Source organism: Hyposmocoma kahamanoa, unplaced genomic scaffold (assembly GCF_003589595.1).
Source record: "Hyposmocoma kahamanoa isolate Upper Pololo Valley unplaced genomic scaffold, ASM358959v1 93, whole genome shotgun sequence".
In the NCBI taxonomy this organism is placed as follows: domain Eukaryota; kingdom Metazoa; phylum Arthropoda; class Insecta; order Lepidoptera; family Cosmopterigidae; genus Hyposmocoma; species Hyposmocoma kahamanoa.
In genome coordinates this window covers 10,203,994-10,220,618 of record NW_020654810.1, presented here as the reverse complement: position 1 = coordinate 10,220,618, position 16,625 = coordinate 10,203,994, and positions in this window count along the sequence as shown.

The following is a 16,625-nucleotide window of genomic DNA, read 5'->3' as shown; positions in this document are numbered from 1 at the left end:
CAAGTGCAAAATATCAAGAACATTCGTGCACACACAGTATATGTATATATTTTTACTTATACGGAAAATGAATCGATGAAATTGAATTTACGGTGCATTTTTCCTAGTCACTGCACTGCACTGTAATGCACTATCAACTGTCACGGGACACTGGATGGTTGACTTTCAATATTACATAGTAACGACAGTGCTGTTGAAAATAAACGCATTGTTAGGAACTGATGACTTCTGATGAATCTGAGAAATAGACTTTTTTCAAAATTTTAGTATTAAGGAATAACAACAGCCAACTAAAATACAACTTACAACGAACAATATTTGTTTTAAATAATTTAGGCCAAAATAGTTCATTCATTTATTCATTTATATCATTCATTCAGTTATCCACAATGACATAAATTTTTGAAGCCTTATAAACGAAAAGAACAAAGCACAATTAGTGGTGAGCTTAGAGAATTTCAAATTTTAATTAAAGTCGACCGTAACTTATTTGTCGTGATGTTACATATTATATTAATAACATGTACTTAATATATAACTAATGATATAGTATATAATATATAATCGATAACATTCATTTATATAATTATATAAAAAAACTATTAATACTTTACATGCACTTATGCATGCAATTATTTATTAAAACATTTAGAAAACACGTGCAGATTATGTAACGTATAAAGATATTCAAAAACTTTACAAACTGTGTAGATGTTACGCAACTGTTTGATCTTCAGATTTTGAATTGGTTCTGGTCTGGGTGTTCTGGGTAGTGCTTCGGAGTGAATTCCGTTGCTCTAGTGGTCATAGTACAGGGAATTCCCTGGTTTGGACCCAGACAATTAGTATGGTTGTGGTATGTCTGGCACATTATTATTATTGTTGCTACAAATTAACAAACGCTTGAATGTCTTCAAAAATATTGTACAGTACTTTTATGTAGGTACCTAGTACCTGACTACCTCAGACGGGATAAAGATGAACATCATTAATTTTCAGGGTTAAAAAAGTAAATAACATGGCTGTCATAGCCATGACGACGAAAGCGGAAATGATTTATTTGTAAAGATGATTAAGGCAACCTGAAGACACACTTTACTATACAGGGTGTAATCGTTAAGTGTGCCTAGGCGATTATTGAGCTGAGCACACTTGACGATTATACCCTGTATATATTTGAACTGACTGACTCTACTTTACCTATATATTTGAAATCATTATTAGTAAAGTGTCATCCTAATTTGTTTCAATTCGTCACACGAGCACGCCGTTCCGACGAACTGGAAACTAGATGGAGATAGTGTTGTTCTTATGGCTTTGCAGGAAAGTCTATTATAAACTTCAAGCCGAAATTAGGACTGCAATAATGGTATAAATTGTGTAAGTCTACATTATTTACTTACCTCGATGATGTATGTACCTTTCTACAATTTTGGATATTTATAAAAATTAATGTTTTATTGTTTTTCTAAACAAGGTGTTAATTTCACTGACTTCACAAAAAGGAGGAGGTTCTCAATTCAACTGTATTATTTTGTATGTATGTTACGCGATAACTCATTTAGCATCATACAGCATTTGTGAACCGATTTTTGAAGATTCTTTTTTGTTGGAAAGACGGTACCTCAGTATTGGTCCTATTTAAATTTGAAGAAAATACTCCATCTCTACGGGTGGCAAACTAGGGGATGAATCCGGTTTTGTCATGTCTACATACTAACACATTTGTAAATATCGAGTTCTTAGGTTTTTGCGATTGTTACACATAGGAAATGAAACTATTTTTCCGGATTTAAATCGCGTATATTTGTTTTTTCAAACAAACCGACCGAATAAACCGAAGGGTTTACATTTACAAACCCTTTTTCACTAGTGCACACAAAAAAAATTTGGAATCGAACTACTTAGTATAACAAACATATAATATATAGGAATCTAAACTTATATATTTTCATTTAAAAATTTAATATAGCGGATACGTAGCCCCGGGGTTAAAAACATTTATCGTCGTTACAGGACCGTGGTCAAAAAAGGGATATGTACATATAAAGGATAAAATATCTGCAGATATTTTATTGCAAAGTATTACAAAGGATGGCTTTTACGGACGGAATTTAAATTCAGTTCCAATTTTATACAATTAAAAAGATTTGTAATGAAATTTTACTGCGTTAAAAATATTGTAACATCTATGCTACTATAGGTACTACAGCTATCACTGTACTATAGTACTATATTACTATAGTATACGACCCTATTCAATTTAATTACGAACCACAGAACCACTAGAGATTCATCCAATTTTACGGTCAACATCTAAATCATCTACTAAGCGCTTAAAGTGCTTACTTCTGATTGAAATCGAAATTGGTTTGAATACAATTTTAGCGTGCATTTTAAATTTACTTTAGTACGGTTGATTTTCTCATAAAGCCAATATCAACATTTGTACCATATTTGTTCAATTTTCATCCGACCTTACGTGTGATCCTGATCATCAGTTTTTGGGTATACTGAACAGGGTTTGCACCCGAAACTCGCCTGCTTTTTTGACATATCTCTATCGCGCTAGAATTGTCACTTGATACTCTTGAACACCTTGAACGCTGCATGAAGTATGTGCTTAAATAGGTAGGAAAGTAATTCAAATAACAAATAGTCAAAGAGAATGGGTCTAGTAGTTATGGTTTGCCACTTAATTTCCCCTACAAAATTAACATTCTATACCTGTGTCATGCTGGCCATTTTTTTATCTTAATAGAATGCGCAAATACTGATACGTAATAACGAAAGATGAACTATTTAGATAGTAATTTATTTTTTGTTCTTGGAAACAATGCAAAATAGAAAATGAAAACTTATATTTTCTTTTGCAATTTAAAAGAAACAAGAATCTTAGTGACGGTAGAAATCTTCTCAGTCGGAACGAATTTCCTGTAGAAATTGTTCTTTCATATTTTTTAATGAAAAGTGTACAAAAAATATGGAGATCTACAAACATTTTGTTTTCTTTTATTTCAAATGTCAGAATGCCTTTTCAAAACCCAAAGCAACAGGAAAATATTGTAATTGGTAATTTGAATTGATCTTAATGCAAACCATACCATGCAACCATATATAATCTCTAGGTGACAGCTTGAAAGCCATCAATCATATCATCTACATTAGTTTGAGAAGCCTTATGGCTTGTCCTGAATAAATACACACATCAAAAAAAGTTTGCGATCAATAGCATAAGCTCCTATAATTCTTTAAATTTAACTTTATCAAGAAAAAATCTATGTTGTATGCTTTCTTTAAATAGGAATACCCTGTTTGAAATTAAAATATAAAACTATTTTTTATTATTTATTTTAAAAAATTGAGCCATTAATCATAATGTAATAGTGATAGAAATTTCATAGAAAGAAAAAGACTGTGTAATTAAACTTAAACAACAATTTATTATTAAAAGGTGTGAATTCAATATAAAATAACTCCTCCCCTGCCTCGAATACATGCGAAGATCCTCCTGGGCATGCTGAGGATCAAGTTATCCAGCATTTCCTGGGGTAACCTATCCCATTCTTCAATAGCGGCTTCCCTGAGCTCTGGAACTGTCTGGGGAAGTGGCTCACGGTTCCATACTGCTCGTTTAAGAGCATCCCACGCGTGCTCTATTGGGTTTAAGTCGGGCGAGCCGGCAGGCCAGTCTAATCGTGTGATATCGTATTCTTGAAGAGCAGCATTGACTCGTTGAGCTCGATGTGCGGGCGCATTATCATCGACCAGTACAAATTGGTGCCCATGGTTTACTCGGAATGGTCTGACGATATCATCAATAGCAACTGCTTTGTACATGTCTGCTGTCATGAAGCCCCGATACGGGATCAAAGGCGTTCTAGCTCCAATCATAATGCCACCCCAAAAGGACACCGATTTTCCGCCTTGCTGAACTGTTCCAGTGGCAGTTCTTTATCTTTCACGGTCGCCTGGTCTTCTCCAGACACGGACACGTCGGTTATCTGGATGAGTGCTGATTCGGGATTCGTCAACGAAGAGACATTTTTGCCAAATGTTTTCGTCCTCACCTTCTTCATTTTGCCGAAGTCTAGCCCACTGCAATCTTCGTTGTTGACGTTGCCGGGAATTGAGCGGAGCTCGCCAAGACCTCCGTGCTCGTAATCCAGCCTGGTGCAAGCAATTGCGAACGGTCTGCGTGCTAACTTCAAGCCCAGAGGCGGCCCTGACTTCTGCTTTTATTTTAGTGGCGTTGATTGTTGGATCACGGGCTGCCAGCAATCTAATATAGCGCTTTTGGGCAGCTGTCAAAACAGTTGGGCGACCGCTGCGGGGTCGGTCAGCTAAATTCCCCATTCCGTGATACCTCTGCAACGTAGCCACGACACAGGATTGGGATATAGCAAGTCTGCGTGCTATTACTCTCGTGGTGTATCCTTCTTCCCTCAAAGTTACTATTCTAGCTCGTAAAACCTCTGATAATCCTCTTGGCATTTTTTCAATCACAACTTTCCGCGAAAAATATCTTGAATCGCTTATAATTGACTAAATCAGATTTCTGAATGAGCGTAAGCTAGGACTGAAAGCCTTTTTATATGAAAAAACAATTGAACGGGGTCATTGTTTTATGTTCTAATTTATTTTTAAATAAAGAATCTAAAAAGAAGAAAAAATCATAATATAATCTACAGTAACAAAAAAGATTTCAGTTTTTCGAAGTGATCGCAAACTTTTTTTGATGTGTGTAGTTTGTGTAATTTATTTCACCCGTATTTCTATTAACAATTTTTGTACCTGGTGGGAAATTTTTAGTAATTAGGGGCGGGTTTGATAATGGCTATACTAAAATATCCTTTAACGTGTAACCAAATGTACGTTATAACAAAATCAAATCAATTAGAAGTAGAGTTCACGTAAAAATTCTAATTCAAGCAATAGGTTCTATAATAATAAAATAATAATAATAATGATAGTAACGCACACACTCAACATATCTATCACAACGATATCTATGTACTCGCACACTACCAATATTAGCATAGTAACACTTTAGTAGCATTAGCGCTCCTTGTGAAAGAGTTCATCCAGGGAAGTACTGCCACCTTACCTATTTTTACATTCTGTTTTCCGGTTTTGAAGGGTAAGGTAATGTATTTTGTGGCATGTTCACAACAGAGTGTCGTTCTACCAAGTGTTACGAGAGCGAAGGTCGACTCATTTCAATAGGGCAGGGACGGACTCAATTATCATAAAATCGCAAACATTTAAGATTATCTGCGTGAACACCTGCGAAATGCTCTATTGGTTAAATCCTCGCATAAGGATATTTGTTCTTTTTAATTTTAAGACACCTAATACTTAATTTTATTTAGATGCTTTCAATTTCCTGTAATTAAAATTGAATGTGACGCACATTCAATTCATTCATAATTACAGGAGCACGAAACGCGGTTAATAAGAACATTTTGTATTCTTATGTCATTATGTAAACATGAATGTTATCACGTTGAAATTGATAAATTGAAAATTGTTATTCAATTTCTGCGTTGTTTTTTATAATATATAATAGATACACGCTTGGCCACAATCTCACCTGATGTTAAGCGAACGATGGGACGCATTTGCCTAAAAAATGCATATTTACTCTAGACTTGAATAGCCCCAAATTTTCGGGAAATACGGATACCGGTAGAGTACTCCATTCCTTTGCCGTACGCATCAGAAAGGAGGAAGTAAAGCGCTTAGTGCGAATAGGTGGAATATCAACGACATAAGAATGGAAAATATAATAAAATAATGTATGTCTCTTGTTGAAATTAAAATTTTGTTTGTTATTGGTTGGCTTTTAAAAAAAACAACACTTAATGAAGAAGCATACGTATCAGTGGCTAGGCGTGAAAATTTTCTTTATCAAAGCCGAAGTAAAAGAACCGTAACAAAAACTTCTTTTTCCGTTAAAAAGGAGCCTTGGTGACATTTAAATACAACACTTATTAGTACCAATATGCCAGTCACTTCATTTTACTGGTTTTGTTCGGTTTTTTAGTAATACGTGGAAGATTTTGGGCAAGCCGGTGGGAATCGAGTTATATGGACGCCTCGCCACTGATACGCACATACAAAGATCCTACCAATATCCAAATTAACATAATACTTATTTATATATTTACATCAAAATCTTGCAAAACATGGTAGTATTGCTACTGGTAATATTTATTTATTAATACAATCCACCACGTTAGATTATAAAGTTCCAAAACAATAAATAAAATATGCAAATGGTTATTAGTAAAAGTCAACTTGAAGAACAAAGATTAAATGGGACCTTGGATCAGAATGGTTTGGGCCGTTTTAGCCGACGTGATTTTAGAATCCACCGCACGAAACAAGAATTACGAAATCTGAACCTAATTCTATCAAGGAAAGAGCTTACCTTTAACTTGTGTATGACTTTTATACAGTTTAAACAAAACGACAAGACAGCCTACAATTCGGGTGAAAGGTCTGTCAAATGGCGGATTTTATCTTACTTACTTTCTCTTCCAAAAGTTTAAAGATGTATCTATAATCTGTTACTAAAACACTAAAATAAAGCACTGAGCTAATACTCGGAATCCATTGTTCGTTATTAGACAAATAATGGAGTTAGTAACTTTATAAATTTAATTTGTTGTTCTTCGTCCGGATGCCTGTAGGCAAGGCATTTTGTAAATATGAAAGTCTCTTACATCTTTTTGTGTTACCAAAATAGTTTGTCCCTCTGGGTAGGTACTATATACAAGTTCTAGGCACTATATCACTGTTCTAGTGCTTTGCACCTGGTTTTCTATCTCTGCAGCCAGCCATGCCATGGTGGATCATATATGTACATGGGGAACAATTTAGATATTCCAAATCATTTATGATAATAGTCTTTACTTCGGCAGTCTATTAAGATTTTTGATAAAATTTTGTGAAGATGAAGGGCAACGGGACCTCTCAGGACATGGGTTATGACTCCAAAGGGTTTAAATAGATTTTTTTTATAATATCAAGTGACGAAGCGAACAAGTCGTGTGCCTGATGGTAAGGTCCATAACAGTTGCAGTGCCACTCAGAGTTTTAAGTTGCAAAGATTTCATGGGCACTGCTACTACGGTCGTCACCCTGAGACATAAGTTGATAAGTCCCATGTGCCTGTAATTTCACCAGCACCCTTACGCTTCAAAACCGGAACACAGTTACGACAGAAGTAGGCTAGTTAGCAGTACTTCCCTGGACGAACTCTTTCACAAGGAGCTCTACTGCTACTTAAAGGTGGTTGGAGCCAAGATCCTGATACTTATGATTAAGTTTGTCTGTAAAACCCCAAAGCCTGCAGCTACCGTGCCCAACATATTAGCATAACTATACAAAGGAGAGTTGCTGTCAGCATCTAGTGCACTTTGCCGCGGGGACCCAAATTTTCTTGTCCATTAATCCTAGTTTCAGTTTCTAGTATTTAAGCTTTTATTGTTTTTATGCATAATCCTGGAAGTTTTGTTAATATTTTACAAATAACACTGTATTTATACTTAAGATGAAAATGTTTATCTCCAGTCAGGAGTTTTTTAAAGAATTATCTTTGTCTTTAAGTACTTCTGTTTCTTATACGAATAAGGTTTTTTCATTTAGTGACTGTTTTTTTTCTAAATCACCTTTGATCTCAAATAATTTTTTTAAGTAACCTGATTTTTAGGTTAATAAGAAATTTTTACATAGACGTTTACCAATATAAAGTGAAACAGAATACTCTTGATCTATGTTTTTAAGTCAAAAGGTAGTGTAATATTTAATTTCCAAGGGTTGTTGGTTAAGAACACTTTTTTGTTAAAAAATAATGAGCAAGACTCGATATTTGAGAAGGTATGGTATTTTGTTTTAGGTAGATTTAACTCTTTTTGTGAGGCACCCCGCAGTAAGCTTTTGTAACGGGGATACTTATAATGTAGTATAGTAGTTAGTAACTTAGCATCGAATCATTCCTGTTTTTCTATGGTATAATATCATAGGTTATGGTTGCTTAATGAGTTTGCCTTTACTGCCAGTTAGGTTTTTTGACGGCTTAAACATACAAATGAAACATAAAATTTCAAGCGCTATATAGGTCGGTGTTTTTGATGTCTAGGCTAGCATATCGTTACCTCTGGTACTTTAATATGGTAGCTAGTAACTTTACGAAACATGTTACAAACTGTCTCTTCTCAGGACCTTATCACACTGGCGACCTGCGAGTGAGTTCAAAAGAGGCGCAGGCTCGCCGCAAGTTTGCAGCGAACATGTCGCGCTACGTTTTTGCAATTTGATAAGCTTGCGGCCGTGTGATTCGTGTTTTGTACAGTCAGCTCAAAATGGATTCCGACAAGAAACCGAGCTGTTAGCTTTACTAGCGTTACTTCGAAGATGCAGGAAACAAAAACGAAAGCAGACACAGAGACGAATTTGGTAGTATTCATTATCAACTAATCGACTGGAAGAGAGCAACTATACTTGGACAATAACTGATATTGTTCAAGATCAACTGTTGTATTAGGTCATATAGCCGCTGTTTTTTGTCTAGAACACATAAACTACTGCAGTGTGTCCAAATTGCGTACACCAGATTTTGTTTTTCCATACCTCACACGTACTCAAGTTACTCCATATCTTAACGATGCAAATATATTGAAGATTGGAGCTCGTCAGAATCTCCTGTATGCTGGACATTTTATTTGATATAGTCAAAACTACGACACTTAAAAACTTATATGAAAAATTGAAGGGGTCGTGTAGCGTTAACGTACGCTACAAGGAGAAATCTGCCCGGTCATGTGTACTTATGATACAATATAAAAAAAAATTAAAAATAATTTATTTCTCAATTTGGTTCAACAATGGTAGATCAGGTTCTCCCATCAAGCAAATGTGGGATTGTGTTGGGAAAGCGTTGCAACCAAGCTTAAAACTGAGAATTTACAACAAATCAGTGGGTTAGTTTTAATATAAAACTGCAGCATTTAGGAGTAGTTTTAAATACTCGGCTTTAAAATGCTCTAATAATATTCCGCCTCCTATACGCAACGAGTCTTTCAAACACAAATTCAAAGCATAGCTGCCGGCAACACCTACTATTGTTACAAAAGGCTGCCTAGTTTGTTGAAATTTTACTATTTTTATAAGTTTTCATATCTCCCCAATACTCTTGTTCGCGGCCTTTATAAAATGAATGTTTACTTTGATTTAATCACACTAAAATATATTCACAATCGTTATTTTCACTTAAGCTTATATTCATATCCTCTTTATATATACACATATATATATATATATATATATATATATAATATATATATATATATAACATATTGGATACGTAAATGCATGGGGATGCATTTAAATATCGAAAAGGTTATTTCATCATACATTCCATCCGTTATAATAAACACTTCTTCATTAACGGGTAGTCATGAAAAAAATAAGTATTAAACTATAATGACAATACGAAAAAATAGTAATCAATTTTAATATCAGTTACACGAAATTTTACATCGTGGCATCCATGCGGTGAGCCCGCTTCGAAGTCGCTCGTAACTCGCCAGTGTGATAAGGCCCTGAGACGAAACGCCAATTTGTTGGTGACAGCGTGACAGTAAAGAATGAGGCCTTCGTCTTTTTTCCCTATACTATCTATAGCGTCTTAGTTATAAAACGTATCAAACGTATCCTTTTTTATTAGCTCATACTATTTAAGTCCAGGACAAAATCCTCCATTAATTTACTCTATGTCGCGCAATATTGACGTAATATTTATTTACAAATAAGTACACATTATACAATATTAGTTACATAAATAATATTTGTATTCAGCTGGTCTTGTAGATAGCCTATTTCAGTTTTAACGGTATCTCAATGCAACGTAGATTAAAATGTCATATTTTTAACAAAATATTCTTTACCAAGATTTATAACTGGCATTTTTATTATGACGGCAAAATTATTTATTCGGGTGCTCAATCTCAGCGCCTCTCGTGTCTTATTAATTCTCGTTTTAATAGAGTTTTTGTACAACAAAAATGTATATTTTTCCGATGCTCACTAAACAGAAGACGGAGTTTTATATGATTTTAGAAATGAGGGCCGTTGCTGTTTCTTAAACATACTGCATACGGACTGAAATAAATTTTTCTCTGTATAAATTATTTTTATCGTTTTATCGTTTGTGTAAATTTTTCTTAATTTTATTTATGAGCATAATATAAAATACCTTCTAAGAAGTGCTTGGCGAATTTCAAAGGAACGATTACTTTTTCTTTTTTTATCTATGGTAAAAGTATTTGGCAATCGGCTTAGGGTACTAGCCGATTGTTGACTAGGGTACGCCAGCCGTATAGGAAAGGAACGAATACCGAATGCGATCTATAGATCTCTAACCAGATTTTGATTTAGATTTATTTATTATTTTGTAAACATTATATTATTATTATATATGTCGGAACCATCATAGTTTAGAACTGAATCTTCAGACATCGTTTGGGTAGATTTAGGGATCGTGGAATGCGATAACGTTTAATAGTACCTAACACTGTAGATTTTAATCATTTTGAAATCGATCAACAACTAGTACTTTCTATTAATTTTAACGATCGAATTGGGCACTAGGCCAAACGCAGGACAGTTCCGCGAAGACGACTACACTGCATGGCAAGCCGATCGGAAAGTGTGTCTGATCGTGCCCGCCAACAATGTCACGACTCTGTCGTAGCGCGAGAAACGTAGTTGTGCGGACTACACCGTTAGATAGCGTGCTTGCGCTTCGTTTAGTGTCCGTACTCATTACTGTCTCCGACATTATTGATTATATTGTATTACAAGAACCGTTACAATAGTAAGAAATGTTACATTTAAAAAATTGACAAATATCCAATACAAGTTTTGTACTGTGATAAATTAATCGCAATTTAAATAAAGTTAATATAATGTACGAACCTTAGGTAGGAAAATATTAAGTAATATAATAATAATATTGTCAAAATAATGATTGTATGCGTTAAGTGTATGTTTTTTTTGTCACTCAGAGCTTTAAATCACAAAACTGAGACATACGTTGGTAAGTCCCTAGTTGGTAAATGCCAGTAATTTCACCAGCACCCTTGCCCTTCAGAACCGGAATGCGATAATGCCTCACATTAATGTTTGGCGGCAGAAATAGGCAAGGAGGCAGTACTTCCCTGGACGAACTCTTTCACAAGGAGTTCTACTGCTACTAAATGTAATTACGGATGTCTGTAAAACAATATTTATCCCTGATAATCTAATAAATTATAACATAATTATATTATAAAATCATGTCCCTGTATTTTTTAACGGAATAATACGCATAATCCAATAAAAGGTCTTTCAATCGACGATCAAATACCACATACTCTATTATTGTAGGTACTATCCTATCCAATCAATGGGTACACTTAGTGTATTTTTTTATGATACCGAAAGAAAGCACAGTACTGTAGTGTAGGCTCTACTCTATGAGTAGAAATACTGGCTGAATGAATATAGGTTTGTGTTTAGAATGGTATTAAAAAAATAAGATGGAAAAAAGAACATCTCTCATCAATAACCAAGTCCAAAGTCAAGTCAAAACTATAATTATCACAATCACAGCTTTGACGCGAGTTTACCGGAAGTAGAAGTTGTCCTGGCCAGCGATCCTATAAGTGTCGATCGTATGCCGACCTCTTGGCAAATCTGTTTGCGGCTAACTTCTGTCTCGACGACTGTAACGCACAGCCACCAACTCTACCTCACTGTGGCTACACGATGTCTGATATTCGTATCAGACAATGCGATGTGCGTACGCAGCTGCAGTCTCTCGACGTCCGGAAAGCTAGTGGTCCTAATGGTATCCCAGCGATTGTACTTAGGAACTGCGCAGCTGAGTTGACCCCCGTGCTAACGCGACTGTATCGTCTGTCACTCTCTTCAGGTCGTGTGCCGGACTCTTGGAGAGAGGCTAATGTGCAACCAGTTCCCAAAAAAGGCGACCGATCAGACCCGCATAATTACCGTCCCATAGCCATTACTTCCATAATATGCAAGGTTTTAGAGCGGATCCTTAACAAACAACTGACCCAATACCTAGAAGATCACTCCATAATTAATGATCGTCCGAAACGATCAACGGGTGACCTTCTAGCGTACTTATCGCATATTTGGGGTGAGGCTATAGACAAACGTGGCGAGTCGTTGGCTGTTAGCCTCGATATAGCCAAAGCGTTCGATCGGGTCTGGCACAAAGCTCTTCTCTCCAAGCTCCCGGCGTACGGTTTGCCAGCCCAGTTATGCAGCTGGATTGCCGATTTCCTTCGTGAGAGGAGAATTCGCGTCGTTTCTGACGGCAGCATTTCGAGGTTCGTGAATGTGAACGGCGTAACGCAGGGATCCGTCCTATCTCCCACGCTTTTCCTTCTGCACATCAATGATATGCTTCCACTTGTGAATATTCATTGTTATGCAGATGATAGCACTGTTCACGGAGGATATCACGGATTCCCCGCAGCTGGGCGCGCCGATACTGACAGAGAGCAATCTGATCTTGTCGTTGAGCTCAATAGGATACTGGACCTCATCTCTGCATGCGGATCTAGAAATCTTGTTGAGTTCAACGCCAAGAAAACACAGGTTTGCGCGTTAACAACAAAATTATCGCCGTTCCTTCCCATGCCTTCTCTGATGAGCACAGCACTTTCACCTCAGAGCAGTTTTACCTTGCTCGGTATGGAAATCTGCTGTGATTTGAATCCAAGGAGCTCGAATCTGTGATCAAAACAGCCTTACGGAAACTCGGAGTCCTGAACAAGGTGCGACGTTTTTTCACGCCGGACCAGTTATGCCTGCTGTACAAAACACAGGTCCGGTCTTGTGTTGAGTATTGTTCGCACTTGTGAGACGGCTCCGCCAAGTACCTACTCGATGCTTTGGATATATTACAGCGTCGTGCTACTCGAATTATAGGCGATGAAGAGGTCTCATCACGCCTTGAGCCTCTGCAACTGCGTAGAGATGTTGCATCGCTTAGCGCCTTTTACCGCATGTACCATGGTGAGTGCTCTGAAGAGCTGTTCAACCTCATCCCCCCTTTCCCGTTCCTGCTCAGAAGCACGCGTGCTGGCCTTCGTAGTCACCGTTTCACTACCTGCCGCATTCCATCGCGTACTAAAAGGTTCGGTGGCTCCTTTCTCTGCCGCACGGTTGACAAATGGAACTCCCTTCCGGCACATGTCTTCCCTCCCTCTTATGATATGGGGTCCTTCAAACGAGGCGTGAAGAGGCATATTGTAGGCAGGCATGGAGGTGGCTAGTACAGTGAGGGTTTCATCGCTGCACTAGGTTCCTTCGCGTTTGGATACCACTTTCCACTTAACATAAGGTGGAGTGGAGTCATTTGCCTGTCATGTATAAAAAAAAATAAAAAAAATTAGATTTTTAAAAATTTCGAATTTCGAAAAACAAATGCAGAGTTGTGTTGTAAACTTATACATTCCATAAATTTTACTGCATGTCACTGTTAACAACAATGTACAGCATTTAGCACCTTCAACGTAGTTAGGAATTAATATGCAACTTGATGGGTGGACAAACGCCAAAACGCCCATCATAGCGCGCCGGTACTGTAAACACTAAAATTGGAACAATAGACTGTGTGTGCTGTGCTATTACGGAATCCGTCATCCTCTCAGCCTAATGTCGTCTCACTGAAAGTGCTAGGACGCTGATTTTCAGTGGACTCCGTAATAGCATACATGCGGCACGAAACAAAGCAGACGTATTTTACTAAAAAATAAAAATAAAATAAAATTAAGTGACAGGACAAACAAGTCGTGCACACTCAGAACTTTAAATCGGTAAGATTTGGGGGGCACTGTACATTTGGGGGGACATAAGTAAGTTCACCAGCATTTCTGCTTTTTAAAAACGGAACACAGTAATGCTTACATTACCGCTTGGCAGCAGAAATCGGTAAGGTGGCAGTACTCCTCTGGACGAACATTTCACATTTTCACATGGAGCTCTCCTGTTATTACCATCAATCGTTCGACTCACGAGAGATATCGGGAATTCAAATTGAATGACAGACTGACTCACTCATTCAAGGTTAATAAGAAAACTAATTTATATTTTTAAATATCTTTGTGATTGTACTGATTTACCAACTCTAAACATGTTATGCTTAGCCTTATTAACTTATGAACTCCATCAACACTTACTTGTGCTCTAGTGAGTACAGAGAGCTGATCTAAAAGTAATTAACGCGCACACACTGATAGCCCTGCACTAGGGAAACCCTGTATCGCGGATGCCATGGACACACACATAGATAACCACAAATTACACCCAAACTCACGAGAGAAATAAGTGTAGGCCATACAAATATTTTTCCAGACCCGGGAATCGAACCAGAGACGTCTGCGTGGCAGTCTAGCATGGTAATCGTTCGTCTACGGAGGCAGTTAAAATTACCAAGCGACATTTCAGTAACCCACTCACACATGCGAGAGTCAAGTTCTCACAGTGAGACAGCTTTTTGTGCTCATATCTACATTGAGATGCCGTAATTTAGTGCCATTCGTTTTAACCACATCCAAGTGAACATCATTTATTTGACCATCTTACAAGCAGACAGTTTTATATATAGAAGCTCAGTATTCTATTTTAAATTAAATAGAATTCATAATTTTATCGGCTAACCAGCTGCGAGCTAAAATCTAAATTGCATACAATTGACTGCAGATTCTTGAGCACTGCTACAGAAGATTGGTTTCTAATATAAGTAATTATTTATAAAATATATATGCACTCGCAGATATACAGATTTCACTTATTCACTTACATACACGCATATACACACACGCAGACATATACGCACACACACATACCCCACTATACAAGCTATATTTGCACACATCCTACCGACTCATTTTCTTTTATTTTATGTTTTAACTTCACTTTATGGTTTATTTAACACCAAACACACAGACTGTTGTTTAAATTTACGAACCAGACTTTCTTCAATTTGTTTGGCTTTTCTTTTGTCATGTGTTTTTTTTTGCTTGCTATGTACTACTTAAGTAAAGTTAAAGTATTTAAATGTAATATTATTATTAGCCTTTAGCTGTTACCTAATTTTTTGTAATAATTGTTATACTGTATATTAAAAAAAAATGTAACTTACTACTACTTACTATTTGGAATTTTATTTTCAATGTATTTTGCTGCAATTTTTACAAATATTATTATTATTACTAACTTTTCTTTTTCTTTTAAAATTTTTAATTTTTATTATCATTATTGTTACTTTTTGAATTTACATTAACATTCAATAAACTCTAAACTCACTATGTCACGTCATACCATTTTTTCAGTGATATCCTATAATTGGCAACACTTAATGCTCATGTAAATTAGATTTAAGTTTTACAATGTATGCTGTTGGATGTCCTTTATAAATAAATAAATAAATAATGAGATTTTTAATAGACGTTTAAGCTACGTACGATTAAAAGGGTCTACTTATTTACAACTTGCCAAGATTTTTTCTTTGAACAACTCTGTATTTAAGTCTTTCATCCGGCCGTGTAACAATTACACGATTCGACTTGCTTTTGTTTCTTACAAAGAATCCGTAGGTATGTATTTACAAATTACAAAGAACTTCAAAAAAGACCAGCAAAAAAAGAAGTTGGAAAATAGATTTCCAAGAAAAAGATTGTACTACTCGTAAAGCAAAAACGTTTCGGCGGCTTGAGTCAAGGTCTGAATTTTTGGGTTTACGTGAATTATATATTATAAATTCCAGTACCATTACGTGGTTAGAGCTATAATATATACACGTAATACTTTCTCATTGTGTGAAGTATATTATATGTAATGGTAAATAAGAAAATGTTCGCTCTGTTTGAAATGAAATGAGAACACTTTACAGATGTGATTTACGAGCATTGTGTCTGTACAAATATACAACTTTATTACCAACGCCGCCGCCGTCCAAAATTCTTTTAAATACTGTATAACTTTTCTGCCACATTATTAACATAAAACACCTCCGTAATTAAAAAATATACGCTTTCCAAAGAGCAGTCTTTGCTTGGTGTCATGATTGTTTGTTTTATTATAATGGACTGGCATGCTTGCGAGGGTTCAGGGTCACGTTGAAGATAAATGAGAAAGGCTTTATTATGTTACATAATATGGAATTCCATCACGTCACACTGTGAGTTACATTTGATGTGATTTAAAAAAAAATAAGAATTCCAGAAACTACACACATCTAAAGTATCTTGTGATCAAGCACATTTTTGCCAACTACTGAAAATCAGGTTTTTTAATTATTTTTTTAATCACCGAAGATTTTTGTCAATTTTATAATATAAAAAATGAACAAATAAGTAAATAATTTCATAAACTTACATATATTTTTCTTTAATTTTAATAGGGTAATCAAATATTTGAAAAAATAGCTAGATCCCTAGGTAGTTTTGATATGAGTATATAGCAAAATATGCAATACTGGGAGGAAGTTGTCAAAAATAAACTAGGTACTTTCAAAACAGGAAACAAAACGTTAAAATCTG